Source organism: Oncorhynchus kisutch, unplaced genomic scaffold, assembly GCF_002021735.2.
Source record: "Oncorhynchus kisutch isolate 150728-3 unplaced genomic scaffold, Okis_V2 scaffold1698, whole genome shotgun sequence".
NCBI classification, from domain to species: Eukaryota; Metazoa; Chordata; class Actinopteri; order Salmoniformes; family Salmonidae; genus Oncorhynchus; species Oncorhynchus kisutch.
Genome location: NW_022263643.1, coordinates 1 through 14,389, shown reverse-complemented (window position 1 = coordinate 14,389; position 14,389 = coordinate 1). Strand labels below are relative to the sequence as shown.

The 14,389-nt window shown below is 41.7% G+C and overlaps 11 non-coding genes across 11 annotated transcripts; all 11 read left to right on the top strand.

The window, feature by feature from the left end:
- The first annotated feature begins 621 nt into the window (after positions 1-621).
- Positions 622-785, top strand: LOC116367498 (U1 spliceosomal RNA). Its single transcript, XR_004208366.1, has one exon. It is a non-coding gene; the product is annotated as a U1 spliceosomal RNA (small nuclear RNA).
- A 1,121-nt stretch (positions 786-1,906) lies between these two features.
- On the top strand, positions 1,907-2,070 carry LOC116367497 (U1 spliceosomal RNA). The gene has a single exon (XR_004208365.1). It is a non-coding gene; the product is annotated as a U1 spliceosomal RNA (small nuclear RNA).
- A 1,121-nt stretch (positions 2,071-3,191) lies between these two features.
- LOC116367496 (U1 spliceosomal RNA) lies at positions 3,192-3,355 on the top strand. Its single transcript, XR_004208364.1, has one exon. It is a non-coding gene; the product is annotated as a U1 spliceosomal RNA (small nuclear RNA).
- Positions 3,356-4,476: 1,121 nt separating this feature from the next.
- On the top strand, positions 4,477-4,640 carry LOC116367495 (U1 spliceosomal RNA). The gene has a single exon (XR_004208363.1). It is a non-coding gene; the product is annotated as a U1 spliceosomal RNA (small nuclear RNA).
- Positions 4,641-5,760: 1,120 nt separating this feature from the next.
- LOC116367494 (U1 spliceosomal RNA) lies at positions 5,761-5,924 on the top strand. The gene has a single exon (XR_004208362.1). It is a non-coding gene; the product is annotated as a U1 spliceosomal RNA (small nuclear RNA).
- Positions 5,925-7,044: 1,120 nt separating this feature from the next.
- LOC116367529 (U1 spliceosomal RNA) lies at positions 7,045-7,208 on the top strand. Its single transcript, XR_004208397.1, has one exon. It is a non-coding gene; the product is annotated as a U1 spliceosomal RNA (small nuclear RNA).
- A 1,121-nt stretch (positions 7,209-8,329) lies between these two features.
- Positions 8,330-8,493, top strand: LOC116367526 (U1 spliceosomal RNA). Its single transcript, XR_004208394.1, has one exon. It is a non-coding gene; the product is annotated as a U1 spliceosomal RNA (small nuclear RNA).
- Positions 8,494-9,614: 1,121 nt separating this feature from the next.
- LOC116367515 (U1 spliceosomal RNA) lies at positions 9,615-9,778 on the top strand. Its single transcript, XR_004208383.1, has one exon. It is a non-coding gene; the product is annotated as a U1 spliceosomal RNA (small nuclear RNA).
- A 1,121-nt stretch (positions 9,779-10,899) lies between these two features.
- On the top strand, positions 10,900-11,063 carry LOC116367504 (U1 spliceosomal RNA). Its single transcript, XR_004208372.1, has one exon. It is a non-coding gene; the product is annotated as a U1 spliceosomal RNA (small nuclear RNA).
- A 1,121-nt stretch (positions 11,064-12,184) lies between these two features.
- Positions 12,185-12,348, top strand: LOC116367493 (U1 spliceosomal RNA). The gene has a single exon (XR_004208361.1). It is a non-coding gene; the product is annotated as a U1 spliceosomal RNA (small nuclear RNA).
- A 1,115-nt stretch (positions 12,349-13,463) lies between these two features.
- LOC116367527 (U1 spliceosomal RNA) lies at positions 13,464-13,627 on the top strand. Its single transcript, XR_004208395.1, has one exon. It is a non-coding gene; the product is annotated as a U1 spliceosomal RNA (small nuclear RNA).
- The last annotated feature ends 762 nt before the right edge of the window (positions 13,628-14,389 follow it).

Sequence of the window (14,389 nt, the reverse complement as noted above, 5' to 3'; positions counted from 1 at the left end):
ACATTTCCCTGGTCAAACATTACCATGACAACAGACATTTTCTGGTCAACCATTACCATGACAACAGACATTGCCCTGGTCAACCATTACCATTCCACAGACATGTCCCTGGTCCACTTATTTCCTGATAAAATCAGTCAAAGTTGAAGTAGTAGGCTACTGTTTCTCCTCCATATCTGTTGGTCGTATGCCACCCTGTGGTCGATGGTGGAATCATATTTTACTGAGAGCAGAAAACAAGCGTGATGAAACTATTCCTACAACGTCTGGAACGCTACAAAACACCAGAAATAAGTGGTGTCTTTCGGTTGGCTGTGTGCACGAATGTGATTTCAGCATTTTGGTACATCGCCTACTTGTGTGTAACCAGACGGACATTTAGACAAGAAATTCAATGTATATAGAATTTATGCCGTGTTGCATGATGAGAAAACAGTCGGTCCGTGATATAATATAGTAAAACAAAATGTATTGCTTTTTCTTCACCTTGTCCGCAATTGTATTCGTAAACATCATTAAACCTTGTTCAATATGATGTGGTATATCAGTAGTAGAAGTGGTAACCGTGAGTCAAACACCTTTGTCCTGGAAGGAGTGCTCCTCTACCAACGTGTACAACTCATACTTACCTGGCAAGGGAGACACCGTGATCAAGAAGGCGGTTCACCCAGGGCGAGGCTCAGCCATTGCACTCCGGCTGTGCTGACCCCTGCGAATTTCTCAAATGTGGAAATCTCGATTGCATAATTTCTGGTAGTGGGGGACTGCGTTCGCGCTCTCCCCTGATCTTGATGTTAAAAACAATTAAGGTACATATTTAATTCCATGTGTTTCATTTAACTCTCACTTCTATTGAGTTTCGTGTTGAGAGGGACATTTGTCAACATTTACATGTTCTTATCAGATGAATGGCTATAGAATGTAGGGTCTGTTTATAAGTCAACTAAGGCCTCAGAGATACATTTTTGTCTTCTGATAACCCGGATGTGTGTGATATGTTATTGTAGCACTGGTGATTATGCCTGTCATGTCCCGATAATGTCAAGGAAAAGGCCTACTTGTGAATGGATCATTTTGTGCCCTCATGACGTTTTCTGGATTGAGGTCTTTTATTTGCTAGATTATTAAATCATTTATAGGACAGTTTGTCATTTAAGTCCACAGAAAATGTCAACCATTACCATGCCACAGTCATTGCCCTGCTCAACCATTACCATGCCACAGACATTGCCCTGGTCAACCATTCCACAGACATTTCCCTGGTCAACCATTACCTTGACAACAGACATTTCCCTGGTCAAACATTACCATGACAACAGACATTTTCTGGTCAACCATTACCATGACAACAGACATTGCCCTGGTCAACCATTACCATTCCACAGACATGTCCCTGGTCCACTTATTTCCTGATAAAATCAGTCAAAGTTGAAGTAGTAGGCTACTGTTTCTCCTCCATATCTGTTGGTCGTATGCCACCCTGTGGTCGATGGTGGAATCATATTTTACTGAGAGCAGAAAACAAGCGTGATGAAACTATTCCTACAACGTCTGGAACGCTACAAAACACCAGAAATAAGTGGTGTCTTTCGGTTGGCTGTGTGCACGAATGTGATTTCAGCATTTTGGTACATCGCCTACTTGTGTGTAACCAGACGGACATTTAGACAAGAAATTCAATGTATATAGAATTTATGCCGTGTTGCATGATGAGAAAACAGTCGGTCCGTGATATAATATAGTAAAACAAAATGTATTGCTTTTTCTTCACCTTGTCCGCAATTGTATTCGTAAACATCATTAAACCTTGTTCAATATGATGTGGTATATCAGTAGTAGAAGTGGTAACCGTGAGTCAAACACCTTTGTCCTGGAAGGAGTGCTCCTCTACCAACGTGTACAACTCATACTTACCTGGCAAGGGAGACACCGTGATCAAGAAGGCGGTTCACCCAGGGCGAGGCTCAGCCATTGCACTCCGGCTGTGCTGACCCCTGCGAATTTCTCAAATGTGGAAATCTCGATTGCATAATTTCTGGTAGTGGGGGACTGCGTTCGCGCTCTCCCCTGATCTTGATGTTAAAAACAATTAAGGTACATATTTAATTCCATGTGTTTCATTTAACTCTCACTTCTATTGAGTTTCGTGTTGAGAGGGACATTTGTCAACATTTACATGTTCTTATCAGATGAATGGCTATAGAATGTAGGGTCTGTTTATAAGTCAACTAAGGCCTCAGAGATACATTTTTGTCTTCTGATAACCCGGATGTGTGTGATATGTTATTGTAGCACTGGTGATTATGCCTGTCATGTCCCGATAATGTCAAGGAAAAGGCCTACTTGTGAATGGATCATTTTGTGCCCTCATGACGTTTTCTGGATTGAGGTCTTTTATTTGCTAGATTATTAAATCATTTATAGGACAGTTTGTCATTTAAGTCCACAGAAAATGTCAACCATTACCATGCCACAGTCATTGCCCTGCTCAACCATTACCATGCCACAGACATTGCCCTGGTCAACCATTCCACAGACATTTCCCTGGTCAACCATTACCTTGACAACAGACATTTCCCTGGTCAAACATTACCATGACAACAGACATTTTCTGGTCAACCATTACCATGACAACAGACATTGCCCTGGTCAACCATTACCATTCCACAGACATGTCCCTGGTCCACTTATTTCCTGATAAAATCAGTCAAAGTTGAAGTAGTAGGCTACTGTTTCTCCTCCATATCTGTTGGTCGTATGCCACCCTGTGGTCGATGGTGGAATCATATTTTACTGAGAGCAGAAAACAAGCGTGATGAAACTATTCCTACAACGTCTGGAACGCTACAAAACACCAGAAATAAGTGGTGTCTTTCGGTTGGCTGTGTGCACGAATGTGATTTCAGCATTTTGGTACATCGCCTACTTGTGTGTAACCAGACGGACATTTAGACAAGAAATTCAATGTATATAGAATTTATGCCGTGTTGCATGATGAGAAAACAGTCGGTCCGTGATATAATATAGTAAAACAAAATGTATTGCTTTTTCTTCACCTTGTCCGCAATTGTATTCGTAAACATCATTAAACCTTGTTCAATATGATGTGGTATATCAGTAGTAGAAGTGGTAACCGTGAGTCAAACACCTTTGTCCTGGAAGGAGTGCTCCTCTACCAACGTGTACAACTCATACTTACCTGGCAAGGGAGACACCGTGATCAAGAAGGCGGTTCACCCAGGGCGAGGCTCAGCCATTGCACTCCGGCTGTGCTGACCCCTGCGAATTTCTCAAATGTGGAAATCTCGATTGCATAATTTCTGGTAGTGGGGGACTGCGTTCGCGCTCTCCCCTGATCTTGATGTTAAAAACAATTAAGGTACATATTTAATTCCATGTGTTTCATTTAACTCTCACTTCTATTGAGTTTCGTGTTGAGAGGGACATTTGTCAACATTTACATGTTCTTATCAGATGAATGGCTATAGAATGTAGGGTCTGTTTATAAGTCAACTAAGGCCTCAGAGATACATTTTTGTCTTCTGATAACCCGGATGTGTGTGATATGTTATTGTAGCACTGGTGATTATGCCTGTCATGTCCCGATAATGTCAAGGAAAAGGCCTACTTGTGAATGGATCATTTTGTGCCCTCATGACGTTTTCTGGATTGAGGTCTTTTATTTGCTAGATTATTAAATCATTTATAGGACAGTTTGTCATTTAAGTCCACAGAAAATGTCAACCATTACCATGCCACAGTCATTGCCCTGCTCAACCATTACCATGCCACAGACATTGCCCTGGTCAACCATTCCACAGACATTTCCCTGGTCAACCATTACCTTGACAACAGACATTTCCCTGGTCAAACATTACCATGACAACAGACATTTTCTGGTCAACCATTACCATGACAACAGACATTGCCCTGGTCAACCATTACCATTCCACAGACATGTCCCTGGTCCACTTATTTCCTGATAAAATCAGTCAAAGTTGAAGTAGTAGGCTACTGTTTCTCCTCCATATCTGTTGGTCGTATGCCACCCTGTGGTCGATGGTGGAATCATATTTTACTGAGAGCAGAAAACAAGCGTGATGAAACTATTCCTACAACGTCTGGAACGCTACAAAACACCAGAAATAAGTGGTGTCTTTCGGTTGGCTGTGTGCACGAATGTGATTTCAGCATTTTGGTACATCGCCTACTTGTGTGTAACCAGACGGACATTTAGACAAGAAATTCAATGTATATAGAATTTATGCCGTGTTGCATGATGAGAAAACAGTCGGTCCGTGATATAATATAGTAAAACAAAATGTATTGCTTTTTCTTCACCTTGTCCGCAATTGTATTCGTAAACATCATTAAACCTTGTTCAATATGATGTGGTATATCAGTAGTAGAAGTGGTAACCGTGAGTCAAACACCTTTGTCCTGGAAGGAGTGCTCCTCTACCAACGTGTACAACTCATACTTACCTGGCAAGGGAGACACCGTGATCAAGAAGGCGGTTCACCCAGGGCGAGGCTCAGCCATTGCACTCCGGCTGTGCTGACCCCTGCGAATTTCTCAAATGTGGAAATCTCGATTGCATAATTTCTGGTAGTGGGGGACTGCGTTCGCGCTCTCCCCTGATCTTGATGTTAAAAACAATTAAGGTACATATTTAATTCCATGTGTTTCATTTAACTCTCACTTCTATTGAGTTTCGTGTTGAGAGGGACATTTGTCAACATTTACATGTTCTTATCAGATGAATGGCTATAGAATGTAGGGTCTGTTTATAAGTCAACTAAGGCCTCAGAGATACATTTTTGTCTTCTGATAACCCGGATGTGTGTGATATGTTATTGTAGCACTGGTGATTATGCCTGTCATGTCCCGATAATGTCAAGGAAAAGGCCTACTTGTGAATGGATCATTTTGTGCCCTCATGACGTTTTCTGGATTGAGGTCTTTTATTTGCTAGATTATTAAATCATTTATAGGACAGTTTGTCATTTAAGTCCACAGAAAATGTCAACCATTACCATGCCACAGTCATTGCCCTGCTCAACCATTACCATGCCACAGACATTGCCCTGGTCAACCATTCCACAGACATTTCCCTGGTCAACCATTACCTTGACAACAGACATTTCCCTGGTCAAACATTACCATGACAACAGACATTTTCTGGTCAACCATTACCATGACAACAGACATTGCCCTGGTCAACCATTACCATTCCACAGACATGTCCCTGGTCCACTTATTTCCTGATAAAATCAGTCAAAGTTGAAGTAGTAGGCTACTGTTTCTCCTCCATATCTGTTGGTCGTATGCCACCCTGTGGTCGATGGTGGAATCATATTTTACTGAGAGCAGAAAACAAGCGTGATGAAACTATTCCTACAACGTCTGGAACGCTACAAAACACCAGAAATAAGTGGTGTCTTTCGGTTGGCTGTGTGCACGAATGTGATTTCAGCATTTTGGTACATCGCCTACTTGTGTGTAACCAGACGGACATTTAGACAAGAAATTCAATGTATATAGAATTTATGCCGTGTTGCATGATGAGAAAACAGTCGGTCCGTGATATAATATAGTAAAACAAATGTATTGCTTTTTCTTCACCTTGTCCGCAATTGTATTCGTAAACATCATTAAACCTTGTTCAATATGATGTGGTATATCAGTAGTAGAAGTGGTAACCGTGAGTCAAACACCTTTGTCCTGGAAGGAGTGCTCCTCTACCAACGTGTACAACTCATACTTACCTGGCAAGGGAGACACCGTGATCAAGAAGGCGGTTCACCCAGGGCGAGGCTCAGCCATTGCACTCCGGCTGTGCTGACCCCTGCGAATTTCTCAAATGTGGAAATCTCGATTGCATAATTTCTGGTAGTGGGGGACTGCGTTCGCGCTCTCCCCTGATCTTGATGTTAAAAACAATTAAGGTACATATTTAATTCCATGTGTTTCATTTAACTCTCACTTCTATTGAGTTTCGTGTTGAGAGGGACATTTGTCAACATTTACATGTTCTTATCAGATGAATGGCTATAGAATGTAGGGTCTGTTTATAAGTCAACTAAGGCCTCAGAGATACATTTTTGTCTTCTGATAACCCGGATGTGTGTGATATGTTATTGTAGCACTGGTGATTATGCCTGTCATGTCCCGATAATGTCAAGGAAAAGGCCTACTTGTGAATGGATCATTTTGTGCCCTCATGACGTTTTCTGGATTGAGGTCTTTTATTTGCTAGATTATTAAATCATTTATAGGACAGTTTGTCATTTAAGTCCACAGAAAATGTCAACCATTACCATGCCACAGTCATTGCCCTGCTCAACCATTACCATGCCACAGACATTGCCCTGGTCAACCATTCCACAGACATTTCCCTGGTCAACCATTACCTTGACAACAGACATTTCCCTGGTCAAACATTACCATGACAACAGACATTTTCTGGTCAACCATTACCATGACAACAGACATTGCCCTGGTCAACCATTACCATTCCACAGACATGTCCCTGGTCCACTTATTTCCTGATAAAATCAGTCAAAGTTGAAGTAGTAGGCTACTGTTTCTCCTCCATATCTGTTGGTCGTATGCCACCCTGTGGTCGATGGTGGAATCATATTTTACTGAGAGCAGAAAACAAGCGTGATGAAACTATTCCTACAACGTCTGGAACGCTACAAAACACCAGAAATAAGTGGTGTCTTTCGGTTGGCTGTGTGCACGAATGTGATTTCAGCATTTTGGTACATCGCCTACTTGTGTGTAACCAGACGGACATTTAGACAAGAAATTCAATGTATATAGAATTTATGCCGTGTTGCATGATGAGAAAACAGTCGGTCCGTGATATAATATAGTAAAACAAATGTATTGCTTTTTCTTCACCTTGTCCGCAATTGTATTCGTAAACATCATTAAACCTTGTTCAATATGATGTGGTATATCAGTAGTAGAAGTGGTAACCGTGAGTCAAACACCTTTGTCCTGGAAGGAGTGCTCCTCTACCAACGTGTACAACTCATACTTACCTGGCAAGGGAGACACCGTGATCAAGAAGGCGGTTCACCCAGGGCGAGGCTCAGCCATTGCACTCCGGCTGTGCTGACCCCTGCGAATTTCTCAAATGTGGAAATCTCGATTGCATAATTTCTGGTAGTGGGGGACTGCGTTCGCGCTCTCCCCTGATCTTGATGTTAAAAACAATTAAGGTACATATTTAATTCCATGTGTTTCATTTAACTCTCACTTCTATTGAGTTTCGTGTTGAGAGGGACATTTGTCAACATTTACATGTTCTTATCAGATGAATGGCTATAGAATGTAGGGTCTGTTTATAAGTCAACTAAGGCCTCAGAGATACATTTTTGTCTTCTGATAACCCGGATGTGTGTGATATGTTATTGTAGCACTGGTGATTATGCCTGTCATGTCCCGATAATGTCAAGGAAAAGGCCTACTTGTGAATGGATCATTTTGTGCCCTCATGACGTTTTCTGGATTGAGGTCTTTTATTTGCTAGATTATTAAATCATTTATAGGACAGTTTGTCATTTAAGTCCACAGAAAATGTCAACCATTACCATGCCACAGTCATTGCCCTGCTCAACCATTACCATGCCACAGACATTGCCCTGGTCAACCATTCCACAGACATTTCCCTGGTCAACCATTACCTTGACAACAGACATTTCCCTGGTCAAACATTACCATGACAACAGACATTTTCTGGTCAACCATTACCATGACAACAGACATTGCCCTGGTCAACCATTACCATTCCACAGACATGTCCCTGGTCCACTTATTTCCTGATAAAATCAGTCAAAGTTGAAGTAGTAGGCTACTGTTTCTCCTCCATATCTGTTGGTCGTATGCCACCCTGTGGTCGATGGTGGAATCATATTTTACTGAGAGCAGAAAACAAGCGTGATGAAACTATTCCTACAACGTCTGGAACGCTACAAAACACCAGAAATAAGTGGTGTCTTTCGGTTGGCTGTGTGCACGAATGTGATTTCAGCATTTTGGTACATCGCCTACTTGTGTGTAACCAGACGGACATTTAGACAAGAAATTCAATGTATATAGAATTTATGCCGTGTTGCATGATGAGAAAACAGTCGGTCCGTGATATAATATAGTAAAACAAAATGTATTGCTTTTTCTTCACCTTGTCCGCAATTGTATTCGTAAACATCATTAAACCTTGTTCAATATGATGTGGTATATCAGTAGTAGAAGTGGTAACCGTGAGTCAAACACCTTTGTCCTGGAAGGAGTGCTCCTCTACCAACGTGTACAACTCATACTTACCTGGCAAGGGAGACACCGTGATCAAGAAGGCGGTTCACCCAGGGCGAGGCTCAGCCATTGCACTCCGGCTGTGCTGACCCCTGCGAATTTCTCAAATGTGGAAATCTCGATTGCATAATTTCTGGTAGTGGGGGACTGCGTTCGCGCTCTCCCCTGATCTTGATGTTAAAAACAATTAAGGTACATATTTAATTCCATGTGTTTCATTTAACTCTCACTTCTATTGAGTTTCGTGTTGAGAGGGACATTTGTCAACATTTACATGTTCTTATCAGATGAATGGCTATAGAATGTAGGGTCTGTTTATAAGTCAACTAAGGCCTCAGAGATACATTTTTGTCTTCTGATAACCCGGATGTGTGTGATATGTTATTGTAGCACTGGTGATTATGCCTGTCATGTCCCGATAATGTCAAGGAAAAGGCCTACTTGTGAATGGATCATTTTGTGCCCTCATGACGTTTTCTGGATTGAGGTCTTTTATTTGCTAGATTATTAAATCATTTATAGGACAGTTTGTCATTTAAGTCCACAGAAAATGTCAACCATTACCATGCCACAGTCATTGCCCTGCTCAACCATTACCATGCCACAGACATTGCCCTGGTCAACCATTCCACAGACATTTCCCTGGTCAACCATTACCTTGACAACAGACATTTCCCTGGTCAAACATTACCATGACAACAGACATTTTCTGGTCAACCATTACCATGACAACAGACATTGCCCTGGTCAACCATTACCATTCCACAGACATGTCCCTGGTCCACTTATTTCCTGATAAAATCAGTCAAAGTTGAAGTAGTAGGCTACTGTTTCTCCTCCATATCTGTTGGTCGTATGCCACCCTGTGGTCGATGGTGGAATCATATTTTACTGAGAGCAGAAAACAAGCGTGATGAAACTATTCCTACAACGTCTGGAACGCTACAAAACACCAGAAATAAGTGGTGTCTTTCGGTTGGCTGTGTGCACGAATGTGATTTCAGCATTTTGGTACATCGCCTACTTGTGTGTAACCAGACGGACATTTAGACAAGAAATTCAATGTATATAGAATTTATGCCGTGTTGCATGATGAGAAAACAGTCGGTCCGTGATATAATATAGTAAAACAAAATGTATTGCTTTTTCTTCACCTTGTCCGCAATTGTATTCGTAAACATCATTAAACCTTGTTCAATATGATGTGGTATATCAGTAGTAGAAGTGGTAACCGTGAGTCAAACACCTTTGTCCTGGAAGGAGTGCTCCTCTACCAACGTGTACAACTCATACTTACCTGGCAAGGGAGACACCGTGATCAAGAAGGCGGTTCACCCAGGGCGAGGCTCAGCCATTGCACTCCGGCTGTGCTGACCCCTGCGAATTTCTCAAATGTGGAAATCTCGATTGCATAATTTCTGGTAGTGGGGGACTGCGTTCGCGCTCTCCCCTGATCTTGATGTTAAAAACAATTAAGGTACATATTTAATTCCATGTGTTTCATTTAACTCTCACTTCTATTGAGTTTCGTGTTGAGAGGGACATTTGTCAACATTTACATGTTCTTATCAGATGAATGGCTATAGAATGTAGGGTCTGTTTATAAGTCAACTAAGGCCTCAGAGATACATTTTTGTCTTCTGATAACCCGGATGTGTGTGATATGTTATTGTAGCACTGGTGATTATGCCTGTCATGTCCCGATAATGTCAAGGAAAAGGCCTACTTGTGAATGGATCATTTTGTGCCCTCATGACGTTTTCTGGATTGAGGTCTTTTATTTGCTAGATTATTAAATCATTTATAGGACAGTTTGTCATTTAAGTCCACAGAAAATGTCAACCATTACCATGCCACAGTCATTGCCCTGCTCAACCATTACCATGCCACAGACATTGCCCTGGTCAACCATTCCACAGACATTTCCCTGGTCAACCATTACCTTGACAACAGACATTTCCCTGGTCAAACATTACCATGACAACAGACATTTTCTGGTCAACCATTACCATGACAACAGACATTGCCCTGGTCAACCATTACCATTCCACAGACATGTCCCTGGTCCACTTATTTCCTGATAAAATCAGTCAAAGTTGAAGTAGTAGGCTACTGTTTCTCCTCCATATCTGTTGGTCGTATGCCACCCTGTGGTCGATGGTGGAATCATATTTTACTGAGAGCAGAAAACAAGCGTGATGAAACTATTCCTACAACGTCTGGAACGCTACAAAACACCAGAAATAAGTGGTGTCTTTCGGTTGGCTGTGTGCACGAATGTGATTTCAGCATTTTGGTACATCGCCTACTTGTGTGTAACCAGACGGACATTTAGACAAGAAATTCAATGTATATAGAATTTATGCCGTGTTGCATGATGAGAAAACAGTCGGTCCGTGATATAATATAGTAAAACAAAATGTATTGCTTTTTCTTCACCTTGTCCGCAATTGTATTCGTAAACATCATTAAACCTTGTTCAATATGATGTGGTATATCAGTAGTAGAAGTGGTAACCGTGAGTCAAACACCTTTGTCCTGGAAGGAGTGCTCCTCTACCAACGTGTACAACTCATACTTACCTGGCAAGGGAGACACCGTGATCAAGAAGGCGGTTCACCCAGGGCGAGGCTCAGCCATTGCACTCCGGCTGTGCTGACCCCTGCGAATTTCTCAAATGTGGAAATCTCGATTGCATAATTTCTGGTAGTGGGGGACTGCGTTCGCGCTCTCCCCTGATCTTGATGTTAAAAACAATTAAGGTACATATTTAATTCCATGTGTTTCATTTAACTCTCACTTCTATTGAGTTTCGTGTTGAGAGGGACATTTGTCAACATTTACATGTTCTTATCAGATGAATGGCTATAGAATGTAGGGTCTGTTTATAAGTCAACTAAGGCCTCAGAGATACATTTTTGTCTTCTGATAACCCGGATGTGTGTGATATGTTATTGTAGCACTGGTGATTATGCCTGTCATGTCCCGATAATGTCAAGGAAAAGGCCTACTTGTGAATGGATCATTTTGTGCCCTCATGACGTTTTCTGGATTGAGGTCTTTTATTTGCTAGATTATTAAATCATTTATAGGACAGTTTGTCATTTAAGTCCACAGAAAATGTCAACCATTACCATGCCACAGTCATTGCCCTGCTCAACCATTACCATGCCACAGACATTGCCCTGGTCAACCATTCCACAGACATTTCCCTGGTCAACCATTACCTTGACAACAGACATTTCCCTGGTCAAACATTACCATGACAACAGACATTTTCTGGTCAACCATTACCATGACAACAGACATTGCCCTGGTCAACCATTACCATTCCACAGACATGTCCCTGGTCCACTTATTTCCTGATAAAATCAGTCAAAGTTGAAGTAGTAGGCTACTGTTTCTCCTCCATATCTGTTGGTCGTATGCCACCCTGTGGTCGATGGTGGAATCATATTTTACTGAGAGCAGAAAACAAGCGTGATGAAACTATTCCTACAACGTCTGGAACGCTACAAAACACCAGAAATAAGTGGTGTCTTTCGGTTGGCTGTGTGCACGAATGTGATTTCAGCATTTTGGTACATCGCCTACTTGTGTGTAACCAGACGGACATTTAGACAAGAAATTCAATGTATATAGAATTTATGCCGTGTTGCATGATGAGAAAACAGTCGGTCCGTGATATAATATAGTAAAACAAAATGTATTGCTTTTTCTTCACCTTGTCCGCAATTGTATTCGTAAACATCATTAAACCTTGTTCAATATGATGTGGTATATCAGTAGTAGAAGTGGTAACCGTGAGTCAAACACCTTTGTCCTGGAAGGAGTGCTCCTCTACCAACGTGTACAACTCATACTTACCTGGCAAGGGAGACACCGTGATCAAGAAGGCGGTTCACCCAGGGCGAGGCTCAGCCATTGCACTCCGGCTGTGCTGACCCCTGCGAATTTCTCAAATGTGGAAATCTCGATTGCATAATTTCTGGTAGTGGGGGACTGCGTTCGCGCTCTCCCCTGATCTTGATGTTAAAAACAATTAAGGTACATATTTAATTCCATGTGTTTCATTTAACTCTCACTTCTATTGAGTTTCGTGTTGAGAGGGACATTTGTCAACATTTACATGTTCTTATCAGATGAATGGCTATAGAATGTAGGGTCTGTTTATAAGTCAACTAAGGCCTCAGAGATACATTTTTGTCTTCTGATAACCCGGATGTGTGTGATATGTTATTGTAGCACTGGTGATTATGCCTGTCATGTCCCGATAATGTCAAGGAAAAGGCCTACTTGTGAATGGATCATTTTGTGCCCTCATGACGTTTTCTGGATTGAGGTCTTTTATTTGCTAGATTATTAAATCATTATAGGACAGTTTGTCATTTAAGTCCACAGAAAATGTCAACCATTACCATGCCACAGTCATTGCCCTGCTCAACCATTACCATGCCACAGACATTGCCCTGGTCAACCATTCCACAGACATTTCCCTGGTCAACCATTACCTTGACAACAGACATTTCCCTGGTCAAACATTACCATGACAACAGACATTTTCTGGTCAACCATTACCATGACAACAGACATTGCCCTGGTCAACCATTACCATTCCACAGACATGTCCCTGGTCCACTTATTCCTGATAAAATCAGTCAAAGTTGAAGTAGTAGGCTACTGTTTCTCCTCCATATCTGTTGGTCGTATGCCACCCTGTGGTCGATGGTGGAATCATATTTTATGAGAGCAGAAAACAAGCGTGATGAAACTATTCCTACAACGTCTGGAACGCTACAAAACACCCAGAAATAAGTGGTGTCTTCGGTTGGCTGTGTGCACGAATGTGATTTTCAGCATTTTGGTACATCGCCTACTTGTGTGTAACCAGACGGACCTTTAGACAAGAAATTCCAGTATATAGAATTTATGCCGTGTTGCATGATGAGAAACAGTCGGTCCGTGATATAATAAGTAAAACTAAATGTATTGCTTTTCCTTCACCTTTGTCCGCAATTGTATCGTAAAATCATTAAACCTTGTTCAATATGATGTGGTATATCAGTAGTAGAAGTGGTAACCCGTGAGTCAAACACCTTGTCCTGGAAGGAGTGCTCCTCTACCAACGTGTACAACTCATACTTACCTGGCAGGGAGACACCGTGATCAAGAAGGCGGTTCACCCAGGGCGAGGCTCAGCCATTGGCACTCCGGCTGTGCTGACCCCTGCGAATTTCTCAAATGTGGAAATCTCGATTGCATAATTTCTGGTAGTGGGGGACTGCGTTCGCGCTCTCCCCTGATCTTGATGTTAAAAACAATTAAGGTACATATTTATTCCATGTGTTCATTTAACTCTCACTTCTATTGAGTTTCGTGTTGAGAGGGACATTTGTCAACATTTTACATGTTCTTATCAGATGAATTGGCTATTATAGAATGTAGGGTCTGTTTATAAGTCAACTAAGGCCTCAGAGATACATTTTGTCTTCTGATAACCCGGATGTGTGTGATATGTTATTGTAGCACTGGTGATTATGCCTGTCATGTCTCGATAATGTCAAGGAAAAGGCCTACTTGTGAATGGATCATTTTGTGCCCTCATGACGTTTTCTGGATTGAGGTCTTTTATTTGCTAGATTATTAAATCATTTATAGGACAGTTGTCATTTAAGTCCACAGAAAATGTCAACCATTACCATGCCACAGTCATTGCCCTGCTCAACCATTACCATGCCACAGACATTGCCCTGGTCAACCATTCCACAGACATTTCCCTGGTCAACCATTACCTTGACAACAGACATTCCCTGGTCAAACATTACCATGACAACAGACATTTTCTGGTCAACCATTACCATGACAACAGACATTGCCCTGGTCAACCATTACCATTCCACAGACATGTCCCTGGTCCACTTATTTCCTGATAAAATCAGTCAAGTTGAAGTAGTAGGCTATGTTTCTCCTCCATATCTGTTGGTCGTATGCCCCCTGTGGTCGATGGTGGAATCATATTTTACTGAGAGCAGAAAACAAGCGTGATGAAACTATTCTACAACGT